At 39.7% G+C, this 16,242-nt stretch overlaps 1 long non-coding RNA gene across 1 annotated transcript in view; it reads left to right on the forward strand.

Annotated features, from left to right (window-relative positions):
• Nucleotides 1-3,275, forward strand: part of LOC125322914 — a 78,232-nt gene extending 74,957 nt beyond the window's left edge. Inside the window, exon 7 of the long non-coding RNA XR_007202272.1 lies at nucleotides 2,694-3,275. This is a non-coding gene — a long non-coding RNA (uncharacterized LOC125322914). The remainder of the gene's footprint in view (nucleotides 1-2,693) is intronic.
• Nucleotides 3,276-16,242: the final 12,967 nt, after the last annotated feature.

Consider the following 16,242-nt stretch of genomic DNA (forward strand, 5'->3'; position numbering starts at 1 on the left):
CCATGTAAAGTCAGTTCTGTCCCTATAGCCATCATGGTACACCCACAGAAGAACTTTCCATACACATGATTAGAAAGCCTACTCTCAAGGCCTCCCATCCCTTTTTGCTTTCACAAGTTACATCTTCAGCCCTCAGTTCATCTGTAGAAAACATGACCCTTAATGCCTTTCAAGCTAATACAGAAAGCATTTATATTTGGACTGCAGCATAGCTGCAGAAGTGTCCAACAAAGTGTGCCAGTAGAAATCCAGCATATTTCCTATTTTAACCGTCTGTAATTTGAGTGTTTGTTCTCTCAAGTGCCTTCAAATTATGCCAATTTCTAGAGATTAGAGTCTAGGCTAAGTATTCTCCATGAACATATATACAGTGGATCTCTGTTTTAGTTGGAATAAGGTATATATTTGAACTGATTGCTCATTGCCTGAAAGAGCTATTCAGCTGGCTATAAAAATTGTGGTTTTGACATGGAATGTTCCTGTGGCATTGTTTTACATAGCAGTGGCTCTATTTGAAATTTTAGGTTTTCTTTGGACACTTCAACTGTGATGTGGTTTGAACTGGAGTACCCAAGGCTCTATGTGACTCCCTACCAAGGGAGAAGTAAAATACTATTGCATGTTTTTGATGCCCAGAGACATCTGCATTACTTTCTATACAGGATCATCTTGCTATGTTACAGGTACACTTCCTCCCTAGTAAGTAATGATGATCAATTAATATTTCTGCTGCAGGAAACAGAATTAAGGAGTCAAGCTTATAAACTTGAACTTAGTCTAAATCACTCACTGGAAAATGTTTCTGTTTACATACAGAGTGGTGACTAAGTTGGTAAAAGTCTCTTATTAATCCAGTGTTTCATATACCGACTTAAATCGGAATCACGGGCATATCCCAAGACCTCCTCAGTTTCTGGCAATGTAGCTAGAAATTAGGTAAGAAAAAAAGCATTGTGGGTGCTGAGTTCCATATACCAACCAAGTGTCCTTTTAACAAGTAAAAGTTCTTGAAAAATGTGTTGGAACCCTGGGTTCAGAGAATTCAGTCTTTCAGTGCTGACAGGCAATGATCCTCAAAAGCACGCTGCATTTGACCTGAGGCCTTGGGAAAGGCTTCCCAAATTATGTGATAGCACTGAGATTGTTGCTGCGTAAATAAAAAATAAGCTTGTTATATCACTGGGTGGAATATGTAGAGATGTAGAAAATTTAGGTTTCTGGGATATAGTAATATACATGCAACAAGATGGAGGGTTTTGGGTGTAGGTTAGTTCTTCTTCTTCTTCCTTCTTCTTCACAAGCCTGGGTGATCTGGTATTGGTTCAAAAAACCCGCAGTGAGGAACATGAATGATTAGTTACTGGATTATAGGTAAAAATAAATTCGTTGACATTCCATAATTGGACAGTTAGGGATTTAAAAGACCTTGGAAGGTAGAACTCTGGGGCCATTTCTACCTTGTTAATTCAGAGGCACATTCTGTGCAGCTGCACCATAGATAAGAAATAATAAACATCTGAGTCCAAAGAAAAACTCCGCATCTGCTGCGTTTCAATCCAAACTCTGAGTAAAAGAACCAAGAGACAGAGGCAGAGAAAGAAAAGAACAAAACAGAAAATTTAATGAAATGTAGACGAAATGGGGATGTATTACAAAAGGAAGTTTATGCACGTGGGTGTATTACTGCACTCCTCACAATATAATGCTGTCTCCTGACAGAAGAAAGGTAATAGTGAAGTTAGCTATTCATGTACATGAACATGTAGAACTAGAAAAACACTGAGGAAACACACATGACAAAAGGCTCCAGATTTTATTATTTAGTTCTTTTGATAAAGAGATATGTTACTGATTTGGGGAGACTGATGTGGTGCAACTGATGCTGCAGATTAAGTTCACAAGGCACTGAGCACTTTTCAGACTGTCTTATTTACTATTAATTCTTAACAAAAATTAGCTTCATTTCAGCTAGTGGGGAACCTTAAGTTTACTAGGTTTCATCTCACATATAGTTGGAGCTTTATATTGAAGGAATTTCTGATGTATACTTTTTGATGAGTTCTTACATTTACAATGAATCAGACATTTTTGAATCATGCATGAGCAACAGCTGCAAAAAAGGATGATTTGAGCTTTTCAGAGTACACTGTGAAAAATATGGAACTGCTAAACTCCATTTCTGACTGTTCTTAAATGAATTGAGGCAAAGTTTCTTTTGGAGTTTTGCTTGAGTGAGTGCTATAGGATGTGGCCTAGTTTTGCCTGTCTTCAGTAAAAACAACAGTGCAACTGGTCTGTTCTCTGCCTGTCAAAACACAAATGGTCCCTTGAAACAAAGACCTACAATGTCAACTTCAGTATGCTGTACGAATGAGTATTGACTGTAACTCTGCTTAGTCAAGAACATTATAAGAAGAAAACTGCAAATAGATGGAAAAGAAGAAGAGACTTAGGAATGTAAGTTTTTTAAGTTGTTTAAAAATAGGCTGGATGCTATGTGACTGTTTTTAAAAAGCTGTAACAGTAAAATTGTAAAAACAAAAATAGCTCTACTGTGCAACTTTTGCTTTATTCCGACAGAATGGTGGTGTGTTGAATTTCAAGGCTGACCCTGGAAAGCATCTTAGGTGGCAAAGCAAAGATCAAGGCCAATGTAAATTTTTTTCTCATTTATATCTCTCCAATCCTTTCAGAGTCTGGAGGCAAGATGAAGTCTGACTGGATTTAAAGCATTATATTCCCACATATGTCTCATGAATAAATTTTCTTGGAACTAAGAAGATCATAGAAGAAAAATCCCTTATTCTTTTTGGCTTAGTGTAAAATGTGCATATGTGAAGTGTAACTCTGGCGAGGCTTTTCAAAATCTCTTGTTTCAGACTGGTACTCATGACTGTGGCAGGTATCTCAAACAGTGAAACTGCTATCAGCAAATGACCCTCTTCTCCAAGATCACATGAATGCCATTGTGCTGTGCTGAAAGAAGAAAGTGAGGTTGTATTTCACTTAAGGACAGAATGAAAGCCAGAACTGGTTTCATATTTTTCACCGTATTTTCTTTTCCACTCTCAGTCATATCTGTATGGCTGATGGTTAACAGGGTGCTTTGCTTCTATGTGAGGAAGCATTTGTTAGTGCTTGCTCACTATTTTCCATAGCAACACAATGTCTCTGTTTAAGATCCAGTGATGATCCAGTGGAGATGAGCAAACAGAAAAGCCTTTAAGAAGCAGTTTGTAAAAAAAGCTAAATTAAACTTAACTCTTTCAGGTTAACTGTGCAGTCAGTATTTATTCTGGTATGAAAAAACGTCTTGTCAAGGGCCAGAATACCCTCAATCTTTAAGTTCAAGAATGGACACACTGGGTCAGATCCAGATCTCGAAAGCACAGAAAGCCATCTCTGCCAGCACAGGGTAGTAGATTCCTACAGAAGAACACAAAAGCAGGAAAGGCATGACACAATAAATGCCCTACTATACCCTTTTCCTCCTTTCCTCCCCAACTTCCTACAAGCTGCAACTGAGGAACTATCTTGATTACAAGAGGTGTCTGTGTTTTTAAATACAGGTGTGTACAAAGCAGTTAGATTACAAATAATTTTATCCTTTATTTACTCTACTAATGACAAGAGACAAATCACAGTCTCTGTGTTTGGTTACAAACTGCACTCATGGAACATGTAAGAAAAAACAGGGACAAATCTGAGACAGGAATCAAGAGACTATTCAAAAGGTCCAAATCATTTACTGAGCCTTTTAAAGCCACAAAAAGTGGCTTTAAAAGTGCATAGCATTAAAACATCTATATTGAAGACCCCATCTAGTTTCCAAAGAATTAGAAGATCAGGTGAATTGTAAATTAAGACTCATGTCAGGCTGCAAAAGATGACTTATCCTAGAAACATACCGAGCACATGGAAAGGCTACAAAAACACGGGTAAGGATACACAGAGCAAAGGGTTTGTGCCCCCACCCATAAACTGAAGTATGTACAGGACTTTGTGCACGCGTCCTGCTCTTGCAGCAGCATTTTGTAGAAACAGTAGCCATTCACAACCTGCATTTCTTTAGAATCCTTTTCCCCACCATAGACATTACCTACTTTATTGGTGATAGCAATAGTTGCTAGGAAATGGAGCCAGCTAAAGAGCACTACCTGCACAGCATTTCCTGCAAAAGATCTGGAATTCAACAGACCATTCACCAGCATTGCCATCTCTCATAACTTTTACTGTAAGACCTTCCACATATGAAGGGCGCTTCCAGCCCTAAATCCTGAAATAATTTCCTCTATTGTATTAACTGCACTTTTACCTTCCTTTCCCTTAGGTTTATGTCCCTCATGACTGCAGAGAAAACCTAGGAAACACATACGCTAAAGCATGAGAACTTAACAAATGAAAATAATTACCAAATTTTAGCTCCCATGATTACCAACCCAACCCAGTTCGTGTGACCCTTGCTCAGGCAGGCCTGCCAGCACCTCACGGGGCTATGACAGCCCTGCCTCTCCATCAGTCTGGTCTTTTTCTTCACAGTCTCTCCAGACACGGGTGCTCTCACTACTTAGAAAACAGAAAACATCCTGAAGTAGTCATGTTCTCACTCTTCAATTTAGAAAAATAAAAAATTGCTTTGAAATAACATTTAAAATAAATGTTAGCTAATCTCTGATTGCTCACCATCTGCTCCTGGGTTTATAATGTTCATTTTTCATTTAATAGAGATAGATTTGGATTTCAAGTATGATGGCCTGGTATTTCTCCTTTTAAAAACTATTACAAAACATATGGAGGTGGTTTGCAAATACTAGTGAAACATGCACTGTGAGAGCAGCAGTGCTCTGCTGCAAAGGGCACTGAGTACATTAGGACCCGAGGAAGAGCAAAGACTTCAGTCTGTAAATGACAGACTATCTTTTTCTCTTCTAAACTGGCATAAGAACTCTATTCTCTCTCATTTCTGGTTTTAGTCAACTTTATTTTCATGTTTTGTTGCACCACTAGACCCACAGAGCTGAATAGTGGCCATTTTACACGACTTAGAACTACTGTACTGTATCAAAGTATTTATGTAGGATATTATAATTAGGATTTTTCCTCTGCTGCAACAAAATTATGATTATAGACAGTTTTAAATATGCCCAGTGGTTTATGAAAATATCAAATAGGAGAGAATGATAATACAGGTTTTTACCTCAAAAAATTAAGTTCATGGAAACAACAGACTGACACAAAATAAGCAGCACACAAAAGAGAGTAGGGAGGAAATGAAAAATGCCCAGGAATGTATGTCTTCAATTTATGCATGCAATAGCAACAGAAAAAAGGCAAGAAAACACATAGATTTCCACATTGCAATTTGTGTAAATAATTTCTATTTTCACTAACAAATCTGACAGTCTTTCTGTAATAGCTACATGTATAGCATGGGAAGGTTTTGGAGTAATTTATGTTATACAGCTATGTGTTTCTTGTACTAACTCCTATTCTTTTACCCAGCAGGTCAACATGATAAACATAAGATTAAAAAAAAAAGTCTAAAGTCTGAATCTATTCCTAAAGTTTCTTTGCACGTGGCTGGAAACTATCATTAAAATCCAGACCCACTGCCCAAGTCCCTCAGATCCTGTGTGATGTCAGGGCTGCCAGCTTGACCACCCACGAGGCCTGAGCGATGCTCGTGTCGCACGCGTCCACCCGCAGATCTGATGTGTACGTGCACAGGAATTTGGGCTTTTTACCGCCCCATAAAGCACAGCTCCCCAGCGCTGGCACACCTCAGTCAGGCCCTGGGGCTGCACCCACGGATGCAGCGTGGCAGTGGGCTCCTGCGCGGCCCCGAGGCTGGGCTGAGGGGGTGTCCGTGCCACGCAGGACCTAGCGGAGCTCCTGGTGCCATGCAGGACACAGCGGAGCTCCGGAGCCCGCCGGGACAGCCGGGTGCCACAGTGGCACCTGTTGTTCGGCCCCGGGAGCCGTACGGCAGCCGTGCCTCGGCAGCCACGCACCGAGCTGTAGGCACACGGCGCTCAAAAGCAAACGAAGGAAAGGACGAAAATTCAATGGAGTTTGAAACTAAAACCCCAAACCCCACAAGCATTACATTATTCTTACTGCTGTGCGTGGGGCTGCTCCGGAGCTGCCTCTGCTTCGCCTCGGGAAGGGGCGAGTGCTACAACGGGGCCCTCGCAGCAAGAGTGGGAGCCCTGAGGGCCGCCCTCGACTTTCCCTACCTCGCTGCTTCGCGCAGCCCCGGCTTCTCCAGGCTCCCACCACGCTGCTGCCTTCTGGATCATGACAGCTCCTTCCATTTCAAGGTATTAACATGCATTTTTAACATTCTGATTAAAACCGTAGAGTATGGTTTTAGAAGGTGCAGCAAGCTGATCTACAGCTCGGTGCTGCCAAAGGCGGGGTGTGCGTTCACCTGCCTCCTCCCCCCTCCTCACCAACATGCTGGTGCTGCCAGAGCTCTTCTTATGTGCCAAGTGCATTAGCTAAAATGGCGGGAACACCCGCCTGAAAAACACACCATGAAAAATTAAATAGTTCTCTGCCATTCTAGTGAATTAAATTAGATCACAGCAGGGCCCAAAGTTGCCGGAGCAGGTGTAAGGAGGTGTGCAGCCAACAACAGGGCAAGTGGGAAGAGGGTGAAGAGATTAAGTCTCCTCTCAGTTTATTGGATTGCAGTCTTTGTTTTATTTTAACTCTGAAACCCTGGGATATCAGCCTGGCATTGTCAGGCCTTTCCTCTCAGTCACTGCTATGTGCCAACCGAGTGCTGCCAGCATTCTGGAACTTGGCTCAAGCATCCATCTCTGTTCCTCTCCCTTCTCTCAAGGGCTACCAATAATGAGCTTTCTCCCCTGTAAGACAAAAAAAAAAAAAAGTCACTAGGACAGGAACTACTTTTATAATATTTAGGAACTGATTTTACCATTATGCTACAATGGCTGAAGTGCAGCCTGAGGCTCTTTCATGAATGAAAACTAGAACATGCTACAGTGCCTAGGTGTGCACATCCCCAAGGTTTTGTTCTAAGAAACATCCTTCTGGAAAGGAATGTTAGCTTTCCCCTGTGCAAGGGAACACATTGATACAAATGCCTGTAACTTTTCTTATGTGGAATGTGAATATTTTTCTTAAAAATCACTCAAAAGACCATGAGGGAAACACTGTGCAGGAGAAAGCATTATAACCTGCATATGGATTAATCTAATAAAGTGATCGTATTGGCATAGTATCAGAAAGCTCTTTTGGGTGTGATAAAATTTAGCAGCTAATGCAGCCTATCTTTTTATGCCTTTCCTGGAAAGTTGGAGAGAGCAAATACGTTGCTTTTTAGCTTTGCTCTTATCCTTCTTCCCACCCCACAGACAGAATGGGTTTTATCAGTGCTAAAGGCAGATTGAAGAGTTTCTAGTATAAAAGCACAGGGATAGCAAAATGCAGTGGTTGAAGTTTAAATCAGCAAATTTACAACAGGAAATAAAATACATTTTTAACACTGAGGTATGTAACTACTGGAGCAGTTTACCACAGGCATGGAAAAGTCAGCATGTTTTGCACTCCTTAAATTTCAATTGGTTGTATTTATAAAAAGGTATTTTCTACTGAAGTTTTTGGAGTAACCATGGAAATTGCCAGATAGGATAGGCAGGAGGTCAGGTCAGGCCAGACCACTATAATCATCTCTTTTTACTACAAACTATCCTCTGTACCTAACAAGCCATAGGCTTATAGCCTTCCAGAAAACCCGTACGTTTTCTAACAAAGTTGACTTGAATGCTGACGCTGGAGTGTGTGTTCCCTGATTCCACTGAAGAGCAGATGTCCCACGCATCCTGCAGAGAATTGTGAATTTGGAAGAAACTCTACAGTTGAGGCCAAATACATTTAGTTCACCTTACATGACTATGGATTTTGGAGAAAGTAATCAGCCCACAGTAAAGCAAGTGCTATACAGTCATAAATCTTTTGCTTTCCAGTTCCATTTAGTATTGGCCACTTCCAAAAGAGTACTTGGAAAATCTTTTTTTGCCTCTATTGGCAATTTCCCCAAAGAGCAAAGACAGAGATGTCATCGATTTTAATTTCACTAAGCGTATTCATTGTAATTATCCACTGTCAGAGTCAATGTTACCCAAATAAAGAGAATTGAAACCTAAATTAAAAAGACCTGACGAGTGTCAAGTCCTATTACCAGTTGACTTGTATAGCTGCACCTGATATGGGATATTTCATTTTGTGTAATGTCCAGCTAGAAATAAATGTTCAAAGGGAAAATTTGATAGAAGAGAAATAAGAAAAAATAATAAGCTGTAAAAATCAACATATAATGTAAAACTAGGCAAGATCACTTAGCAACAGTAATGCAATTAAATCAATATTCTGGCACCAGCACTATGTATTTCAGGACTACAAGTTTTGCAATTTTCCAGACTCTTCCACCGTATAGCTGGCCATTAATTACCTTCATTTGTCAGCTGGCAGTACAAACAGGGTACAAATGTTTAGTCTGCTGCTTGTGTTAGTATCTAGGAGCTGCAGTAGACAGAAGGTTTCCAGAACTCTGCTGTATAATCACCCTATGAAATTGCTTAGCTCTGATGTTTGTTAGCACTATTAGCATGTTTTCTTTTTCTTCAAATAAAATAACAGATGAAAATAACTCAAATCAATACTAGCTTGTTTGCATTCTTAACAAAACCATTTTAGTGCAGAGCAGTAATTCTGCCTCAATATCAATTTTAGATGTTATAACTTACAAGTTGCATTTTAGCATTCAGTTTTAGGGCCAGAATGATTTACACAGTGGAAGATTTGCATAAGCTGCCTTGTGTTCCCACCTCATGAATAACAGTGTAGGCAGAAATGGAGGTAAAAGCAGGTCCATAAACTGGACTGCTCTGTTGGTCTTCTCAGGCAGTGAAGCAATAGCATATTGAGACAAGAAGCACATTGAATGTTACTGCTGTGCTCCCACCAAGGGAAACAAACTTGATCCTAGGCATTGGCTCCCTCAGTCACTTGGTGGGGCAGAAAGCAAACCAGAGTATAAACATGTATATGCACAAGAGCTTTCCATCAAGCCTGGCATTGCACCAGGCTTCCTCATTGCCATGTAAGCCAGCCAGTGCAATGCATCATGAAAAGTAGAGATAGCATATCATGCCATTCCTTTCCTGAAGTACAGCAGCAGACAGTTCAACATTGAGAGAAATCCTAGCAAAAGGCATCAGCTAGGACCCTGCTTCTAAACTTCTACTGGCACCTTGTTAGGAGGTACCTTCACCCTGTTTGGTCACTCAGCCAGGACCATAACTCTGTCAGCATTCTATGGACTAGAGCTTTTCTATGAGCAGCAGCATCAACTGCTCTTAGTGCTACTTCTTATTTTTACCAGCTGGAAGCTAACCAAATAGATACAGGTGAGATTCAGCCCTGCTCCTTAAAAGGCTTTCCCAGAGCATGACTGTGTGACTATTTTGATTTAGACTTGCTTTCTCAGGCTCTTTTTACACTGCAACTGTAAAAAAAGAAAAAAAATAAAAAAGTGGAAATTCAATGACCTGGTAACTTTTTCCACATAAGAGCCAGTAGCAGAACTGGCATGTTGACCTAGTTCTTCATGTTGCAGTAGGCTGGTGTAGATGTAACAGGCAGATATGCTAGGTACCTTGATGTTGCAATGTTTTACAAATGTCACCTAGCATCAATAGTTAATTTTTTCAGGACTGGTCTTGAAGTCAGGTTAAATAAAACTATAGGTCTTCACAGAAGAGAGAATGTAAGAGGCCTTTGCTGCCCATCCATGTGGAAGTACCTACTTCATCTTGTTTGTGACAACTCCTGAAGACAAGCAATAATGCCAGTTTACTTGTCTCTATGCATTAAAGGAAAATGATGAAGATTTCTGTCCTCAGTGTTGTTGCTTCTGGCTCTTGCTGAGGCAGCTGGCAGGTTTATACAGCTGAACTCTCCTCATTTATTTTATACAGATTCTTTTTGTCAATATAAACACAGATCAAGGCTAAAATGTTTTACAAATGAAGCTAAAGACAAAAGAGGGCAGCTGGTCCCCAGAGGGAGGGTTTGAGCCTCCAGGTCAGACAGACGGAGAAATTTCCTCTTTGTGTCTCAAAGGCTGTTGCTATGGAGACCAGTTTTGCTTCAATGAGGCTGTGGGATGGACTGGTTGACATATATGCAATATTTCTGCTACTAAGAAGAAAGAGAAGCACAAGCTGTGAAGCCTTTGTTGGGATAGAGCACAGAAACCCACTTACAAGGCTCTTTTTAACTGCTGTACTTGCTCCTACCAACAAAAGTTGGTAACTTTATTATTTGTCTCCTTCCCTTTGCAGTCAACTTCATTTCAGATGAGAAGGAAAATGTTGCTGTGAATGGCAAGGGATGATACCTTACTACCAGCAGAAATCCAAGGTGAGCACAAGCTTTCCCAGGGACCAGCTTTCTCGATAGGCATAATCCTTCCTTTACAAGCCCAGCAGGTAATCATTCCAAACTTAGTACCATCTGTATATTCTCTATCAGTATGCTTTTACAATGACAGGAGGTAGTATAAATGAACATGAGCTTGTTTCACCCAGATGGTGCTCCTGTGTTACTGAATAGTTTCAATGGCGCTTTTAAGTAGCAGAAATATTTGGTTGGTTTAGAGCTTAAAATTTCTATTTTTACATTTAACCTTCCAGCATTCCCAGTCTTGATTTTTTTTTTTCATGTTGACATTTGTATCAATAGATTTGACATTCACATCAGTTATGTGACGGAGGTTCCAAGACCTCTATTGTCCAATCTATTTTTTCCCTCTGATGATCTTTCTATGAGATAAATTAATCTAGATGAACATTTCCTAAAAAGGAAAACGAGAGGATTTTCCACTGCAGCACTATTGAGAATCAAAAGGTCATTCAAATCTGATATACTTTTAGAAGTTTTACTATTATTACTGTTCTGATTAGAAGTGGACTGTTTCACCAAAATAGTTATATGCAGGAAAGGCTGTTGGGTGGACACCCCTATGTAAATGCTGAGATACCTAACACAGCCTCTAGAAAAAGTTCTACTTGAATAAACATGTTCATCTGCACTAAGGAAATTCTGTCAAGCCCTGTAGCAGTAAAACTAGTGTAGATAAGGCTCCCCTAGCAATCTATGGCTCATCTAGGAATAGTAAACAATAAGCCCTTCCCCTGTTCCCTGAACCTAACTTTACAAAACAGTTATACAATACTGTGGAAGGGCATGCAGGTTTTATCAATAAGTTTCGTTTTCCTACCAGTTGAATTGAGCCTCTCTTCCCCAGTAACAATGATACGTTATTTCCTTCATTTGGCTTTGGTCCTTTAAATTTGGACACACTTTTTCATCTTTAAAATATTCTCTCCATCAGTGATGTAAAGTGGCTTACAATGTACACTTGAATAGTACAGATCTTTCACACTGAAGGAAAGTGTAAGCATGTGAGGTAGGCAGATGGCAAAAGAGGATCAAAGAGCCTTAATCATTCCTTTTCAGTTCTTTTAAGCTCTTTTATTTCACTATAATAGACACATTGATTCTCAGTCTACAGGGAAGTAAAAGTAAAAATGGAATATGGCAAGACCATGTAGAGCCAATGTGTTTCATTTCAATAATTGTCTATTTATAGTTCTTTTAATAGGTGTTAACATAACTTATCTAAACAACCAATTAATTCAATAATACAAATATATGTATTTACATTTTACATGTATTTACATATATTCACTGATTCTATTAGAGGAATATAAGCATTATTACCTTTGGATTGCATAGGAGGCATAAACTGTTTGGTTCCTTGATGGTCTTTTGCTTTGTACTTTTATGCTTGGAGGGAGGAAAACCTAAATATTAGAGGTGTGCTAAGAAGGGTGTCAAACGTGAAAAATATGTCAGTTAGTACCAGCTACTATTCCTACTGCTGAGAAACAGCAGGTTCCAAAGCCGGCAGGTGAGCGAGGGCTCGTGACAGCTGGAGAAAAGTAAGGCTTATTTAATGTGGGGCCAGCTGGTTTCCTAGGGTTCAGAATTGAAGAAAGAACCCCTGGAAAAACTCTTGAAATGACCTAATGTGCCAGAATTTGCATGTCTTTTTGTAAAATAAAAGGTAATTTTGTTGTTGTTGTTGTTGTTGTTACTTTTTATTTTGAGAGGGAGGTATAATAATGTTCTGCAATACATTGTATTTTTATGGAGCATTGTTTCATAAAATCATCACCTCCTCCATGCTGAGCTAGTAGGAAAGAATGGATTTCATTGTAATGTCACTTAGATCTATCACCAATCAGCTCTGGTTTCTTCTCACGTAATTACTCATCTCATCCTCCACTATTTATATCTTAGAAATACTTGCTTTATTTTTCCCACTCAGAAGGAATGCAACTAGAACAAATTGAAAACAAAAGGAAAAACCCAAAGTTGCTTCAAAATGAGTGAACATGGAGTTACTCTTCTGAAAACACTATTAGCTCCTGATAAATTATTAACACTTAAAAAAGAAAATGCTTAAATCATCAGAGATTTAACTGCAGACATTTTGTGCTGAACCTTTTTTTCCTTTTTAAAGGTTTATAGAGAAAACACTGCTTTGTTCACAGTGCATTAATTCTTACTGCCTGTAGAAATTGTTTTGGAAGGTGTCATGTTTTAAATAGGAGTTTCCAGTAATTTTTCTGCATTACTTCTTTGCTTGTGGGACTGAGCTTGTAGTCAGTAATATACAGCAGGGGCTCCAATTCTTTCAAAGTTGATGTGTTTTACATCCTGAGTACATTGTTCAGTTTCTCTAACAGTTTCTCTGGAGAACTTCTGCAATACATGAAGCTGGGGCTTCTCAACGCTCAACCAAAGTGAGTCATTAAGTTGCTTCTCACACATTTAAAGTTCCTAACACCTTCACTATTCATATATCCTAAAGGTGTGGGGAACATTCTTTGCTAACAAAATGGGATTTCAGCTAAGCCGTGGCAATTCTCAGCAGCTGAAGATCTCCTGCTCAGTTGTCACATATTGCTATAATTCACCTTCTCTGTGATAATATTTGCATTATAGCTATTAAAATCCATTGAAAATATGCCATGTACAGAATTTTTGGCTTTACCAAACAGGATGACAAATAGAAGCTGTGATATTATACCTTATGATTAACATCAAAGCCATTTTGGCCCCAGGAAAATCAAAAGTTTTGCTGTTACTGTAAACACCACTGAGTTTTCACCAGATGTTGCAACTACATCTGCTTAGATACATCCAAGACAGGTTTTTTTCTGCCTTTCACAATGGCATGAAAAATGAGAAATTTCCTCAGGAAACAAGAATCTCTCAGAAAATGAGAATCATATCCACACAATATGTTCATAGCCACTATGGCTTTGTCTCTGATATATTTCCATTTCCCCCAGTCCTGAGGAGGACCCTCAATGATGGCTCAGCTGTATCAGATTCCAGCCTTCCCAGATCTATGGGACCTCACAACACCTTATCAATAAAAGATGAGATGGAAACTGCATAAAAACTCTCTGAGATTTCTTGCCCCCACAGATGTGCAGGAGGATGTAGCTCAGGTTCATCCTTTTACTCCATGAGGATTTACTGGAGGTTTCTGCTCCATAACAGACCTGCAAAGAAGCAATTGCTTTGCTGCTGCAGTATGGGTCATGGTGCAGCAGGATGTGCATCAAGTCAGCATCTGTACTAATAGCTGGTGGATAGCAGCCAGGTCTACAGGGTCTTCCTTTCAAATGGACAGCCCTCCAGCTTTCTATCAAAGCAAAATCAACCATTGCTTTGAGAACAGCCAGCTGGAAATGAGGGGGACACAAACATGGCCTTGTAGCAAGGAGAGGGAAGTGCTGTGGAAACACATCTAATTCACACAAATACTCAACAACTTTTAGGTTCTTTCAATCATTTCAGTGCTAGTAGGTATCCAAATAATGTCTCCTTATGCCCAAGGCTTGACTTCCCTTTCAGAAGTAGGTCTAATCACAGAAATCTGCAGGTTCAGGAATTCAGGAACAGTTAGGCAGAAATAAAACCACACCAGTGGTATTTATGGTATCCTCTAACTGGTTCACTACATGACTGTCTTGGTTTTGAGACACACTTTCTATTTTGCAACAGAAGTCAGCAGTAGCATCACACTTCACTGCTTTGCAGTCTGTAGAGGCTTCTCACTTCATGCAGTATATAGGAAATCACTAATGCTAATCAAGGGCCAAGGCTCCAGCAGGCTCTACCAGCGCAAACTGGGAAGTCCAAACACTGGTAAAATCTCTTTTAGGAAATTGCATAGTCATCCGTGTACAGGAAGGATGAACTTAAACTGGAATGTTTGCAGAAAAGAGCTGTAAGGATCATTAGGGAATGAAAGGCCTTTTAAGAGATTGAAATTGTTTAGTCTAGGAAAATTAAGATCAAGAGAGAAAATGAAAGCTGACGACAAACTCACTGGTGAAGAGGGGTAAACACTAGGAGAAAAAGCTATTTAGGGTAAAGACAGCACTGGCGCAAGGGTACAAACTGACCTTTAATGATTTTAGAATGGAAAAACCAGAAAGCTGCTGTAAGAGTGAAATGCTGGAGCTATGACAGCAGCAGTGGAAACAAAGGGTTTAAGATGGGGGTTGACCTTGCTGTGAAAGGGTCTGTAACATGGGACTTCAATGCAGTTTTATCTTTTTAAGACCTAGTCTACAAACAAACATACCGAAGTAACTCCAACCACTGCCTCTCCAGCAGTGAGCAGGACCTTCACACAGCAGATGAATTCCACAAGAACAATGAAGTGAGTCCAGGCTCCCTTGTGAGCAAGAGAAAAATGGACTTGGCTTTACTGCATTTGGAATTTTTTGCTTGTAGGACTAAGGACAAGCTTCAGATCTCACTGCATAAATAACTAAATACAAAACTAATTTGCTTGATTTCCTACAGTAAGCATTGTAGGCACATAGGTTCTGATTTTAATGATCTTTTTGTTATTTCTACAACTGAGGAGAGAGAGAGTAGGGGGAAAAATATGGTTGTGGTTTTCATAACTGTTGTAAAGTGCTCATTTAAAAAATTTTTTTGAGAAACATAGGCAGGTGTCTACCTTTAATGAAGGATTTGTCACCATTTGCTCAGAGCAGTTTCTCCAACGACATGTGTTCTTTGACATCTTAGGAACTTAGGAAAATAATTTCAAAGCTACATTGTTTTGCAGTGCTGTATTAATAAATAACTTGGAAAAAAGGCTTTGCCTTTACATCTGAGCAGGCTCATGGCTGTTCCTAGAATACTCGTTATTTTATATCCGGAGACTGTATCCTAGACTTCTCTCATGTCTTAGTATTCTCATGCTGTTGATGAAATTCCTTCTAACCCTCTAGTCAGAACAGATAAAAAGGGTCTTTAAAGATAGTGTCTGTCCTGCCCTGTTACTGATCCAGAGGTGTCTGCTTGGCTGCCACATTTCCATGCAACACAATGAGGCTTTGCTTGGGTGTGTGGCTTTTCTTAAAATGACTGGCTCTTCACAAATCTTAGGCAGACAGAAGCAAATCATTAGAGCCACATCTCTTTATGCTCAGGTTTAGGTTTGCTAGTTTTAAATTCCTTGTTATATTTTGTCTGATCAGAAAGAAGAAACTGTTCATCTGGTACAGTAAGTGATTGTAGGCAGACTGTAAAAATATCAGTTATTCTTTTTCAGTGTATTCAGCTAACGGGTAATCTTACCCAAAGATCTGAACTATTTATTTATAAAACACAATTAAAAAATGATCTCTGGTGTAAAACACTTACTGTAGGGAGGATTTGAGCCAGTTGGATCCAGCAGTGCATAGAGGAGAAGGGGAAAACAATCCTATAAATGGATGAGATTAAGAAGACTTATGAGATCATCTTGAAATTTCCCCAAGATAAACATCAGGAATAAGTTACCATAGAAAACAAGTGGGGATTATCTATGTATTCAAGGGATACCTGTTTCCTTCGGAGGTACACTGAATGATGTTATTCCAGAGTAGGATCCTGTCATGGTTAAATTTCAGATCCAAGGTCTAAAGTGGGCTGAGTGGGAAACTTCCAAGGCCACCTATGTATTACTGGAAATATAACTGGGGATTCTGTGAAGATTTCTCAACTCAGTATTCATTTCTGCAACCATTTCTTGGGCTCTAGACTGCTCAAGGGGTGGTGGCCAGAATA

Source organism: Corvus hawaiiensis, chromosome 3 (genome assembly GCF_020740725.1).
Source record: "Corvus hawaiiensis isolate bCorHaw1 chromosome 3, bCorHaw1.pri.cur, whole genome shotgun sequence".
In the NCBI taxonomy this organism is placed as follows: Eukaryota; Metazoa; Chordata; class Aves; order Passeriformes; family Corvidae; genus Corvus; species Corvus hawaiiensis.